The 3,186-nt window shown below is 29.4% G+C and overlaps 1 long non-coding RNA gene across 1 annotated transcript; it reads left to right on the top strand.

Moving 5' to 3' along the window:
- Positions 1 to 223: 223 nt before the first annotated feature.
- Positions 224 to 3,186, top strand: LOC135088435 (uncharacterized). Its single transcript, XR_010261038.1, has 2 exons — positions 224 to 524; positions 1,035 to 3,186. It is a non-coding gene; the product is annotated as an uncharacterized LOC135088435 (long non-coding RNA).

Below are 3,186 nucleotides of genomic sequence, written 5' to 3'. Positions count from 1 at the left end.
AATCTTAGTTTCGAATATTAATTATTTATTTGTTTAACTTCTGATTTGGTTAGTGAATTGGCTATTTCGAAGAATTTACAAGGATATTTAAATAAGAAGATAGCAATACTTACAGTTCACACTAAAAAGAGAGGTAGGGCCACAGAGAGCGAGATAGATATAAGTAGGTATTTGACTCAAGTTTTTGTTCCAAGTTTGCCCTCAATTTTTATCTTTAGCTTCATGATTCGTTCCTTCTGGAACAGGCTAAGGTCAAAGACCATGCTGCCTAGTCATCAGTAGTAAAAAAATTGGTTGTATACCTTAATGTCATTGCCTTAAAAAAAATGAGTGATATGAAAGTGAGGTTATGTTTGACTTTGATTATTTTTGGAATTCTGCGAGTGAACCAGGGTTTACTTACTGCGTGTTTCATGCAATGTATTTTTTAGAAATTTAAATATAAAATTTATTATGGATTCTTCTTCTGGCGAAGAAAGTTTTACTTGGGAAAAGGCATCCCATGGGAGCGATGCTAGTGATGAGTAAGTTACCGAATTTCCAGCTATTTGTTGCTATAGGTTAGAAACAGTGTGCGATTATATTAATTACTAAATTATGTTATATCCACATTGAATATATACTAAGTTTACAGTATTAATTTTTCTCAAAGATATTATAATGCGTATTATTATATCTTTGAGAAAAATTAAAGTTACTGTAAACTAAGTTTATTTTATATCTAAATTAATCTTATCATTAATATAATCAACTTAATGAAGTTTCTATTAATTTATGACTTTTATCAGTCCAATGTCACATACAATAACTAGCATGTTTTTTAATTTTATATTTTATAATAATTTTTGTTTGATCATTTTGAACGTCATCATCTATTCAACATGATTTCATGTAATAGGCATCATGTAGGTACATAATTGTACAAAGCTAGACCTTAGAATCCTCTATGTTGTCATTTACAGACCCATAATTATGTAAGATGTTGTGTTATGATTGATAAATAATATTATACATAATGCTCGTGTTTATTACAGGCCTTCTAAACTGGAAGTACAAGACGTCAACAATACAAAAACTGAGCTTAAAGACAGAAAAAAAAGGAAACATAACATTGAAGAAAATAGTTTTCAAGAAGAAGAGTGTCCTAAAAGGAAAAAGATTAAAACAGAACCAGAAAGTGATTCCGAAGCCAAGAAAAAAATTAAGAAAAAAATGAAATTGTCTAATAGTAATGGATATTCTTATAATTTGAGTGATTCTGAGCAACAAGAGAATGATGAATATCTTAATATGCAAGTGAAGCAAGAGCAAAAGTGTCTGGAATTAAGCAATAGTATAAAGTACGAAAAAAATAAAAAGCATAGAGATAGTGAATTCGAAAATGTAGATTCTAAAGATAGCAATGTGAATGATAACACATCTAAAAAGAAAAAAAATAAGAAGAAAAAAGAACTTACTAATAATGAGCTATCAATTGACAGTGCTACTGAAAATGATTTATGTAACCATGAAAACCAGGATGATAATATTGTACAAGAGAAATATGAGCTGAGTAAAAAGAGTCCCAAAAAGAAAAAAAGGAAGGAAAGACTGCCAAGTGAAAGTCATGATAGTCCTGAAAATGAAAACAAATTAAGTGCAGAAGAAACTAAAGTACAAAATAATAAATCAAGTGATTATAATTTTAATGAGTCGAATCAAAGTGATCACAGCAATGATTTAGATAGTAGCATGGGTGTAAATGACACAAAATATTCAAAAAAACAACATCAAAACAGTATAAACATTCATTCAACTGTTAGAATTACTCAGTCTCAAAATGATTCACCAAGAAAGATAACATCAACTAAACAGATTGATTCTTCCCATAACAATGTAGCAGCTATTGATGACAAAAGCAATTCAGCATATTATAATGATGAAGAAATTAGAAGTCACTCTAACAATGTTTTAGATGATAGCACTTATAAAAATCATTCTGAATCATTAAAAAAGCAATTTTTCAATACAACAAACAACCAATCTCCCATTAAAATTGCTAATAATTCACCAAAAACATTGTCATCCAAACAGAGAATGGACTCTCTTAACAATGTAAGTATTACTAAACCAGGAAGATTAATGGACCGAATTTGTTATGAAGATGACCCTGACACAGATACAGATGTAACTCAAAGTAACAATGATACCTCAACATACTTAAAAAAGTATTTGAAACAAAACAACAATTTGCAACCAATTGTAAAAGGGTTAAAAAAAGGTTCAGAAATTACTGATGATGATGAATTGTGGTTATTAAAATGTCCTCATGACATTGATATTCAAAAGTTAGATAACACTTGTTTTAATTTAGACAACAAAAGTAAAATAAAAATTCATGGTGAAACATATTGTGGAAATTTAGATGAAAATACAAGTACAATAGCTATTTTATCCTCTGATAATTGTAATTTTATTATTAAAAATGTTGTTACAAGTGGTACAATCAATTTACGTAAAAGATTACCAAAACCCCATGTGCAAGAAGATAATGTTATGGTAAATAATCAAACTGATTTTATTCCATTGCCTAAAACTAAATGTCGCCATCCATTGTTTGGCTCAGACTACAAGGACGCCATTCATGTTCGAATGCGCGAGCGCGTAGACTCTGCAGCCGAGGACCCTGAGGTGTCCACAATTTATGAAAGAAAGAAGAAGAAAAAACATCATAAAAGAGATTATTACACTACATTGAAACAAGAATTAGACAATTCATTCGAAACATCGCCAAAACTAGAAAATGAAGCAGATGTTACCATAAAGAAGGCTAAGAAACGCAAACATGTAACTGAAGATGAAAGTTATAAGAAAAAACCTAAAAGGATAAAACTTGAGCCAGATTCTGCAGAAGCTTGGGAGTCTGAAAAAGCAATTGAAGAAAACCTATTTAATTTTTAGATAAGTAGGCATGTCTATATTGTCTAAGTATGTTTCTGTAAATATTATTAAATGATTATTAGTGATCCAACTGATTCTGAGTAGGATGTGATCTAAAGTAATTTAATTAATGCATTGCTGCAGTTATAACTAGCATAATTTTTAATCCATGGAATGGCAATATTATTTTTTCAAAAATAGGTTGTTCAGTGTTCACTCCTACTATGAATACATATTTAGGATTACTACTAACTAAAATAATTTTAA

Source organism: Ostrinia nubilalis, chromosome 4, assembly GCF_963855985.1.
Source record: "Ostrinia nubilalis chromosome 4, ilOstNubi1.1, whole genome shotgun sequence".
NCBI classification, from domain to species: domain Eukaryota; kingdom Metazoa; phylum Arthropoda; class Insecta; order Lepidoptera; family Crambidae; genus Ostrinia; species Ostrinia nubilalis.
Note: the sequence above shows the minus strand (reverse complement) of the source record. Positions and strands in the feature narration are given on the sequence as shown.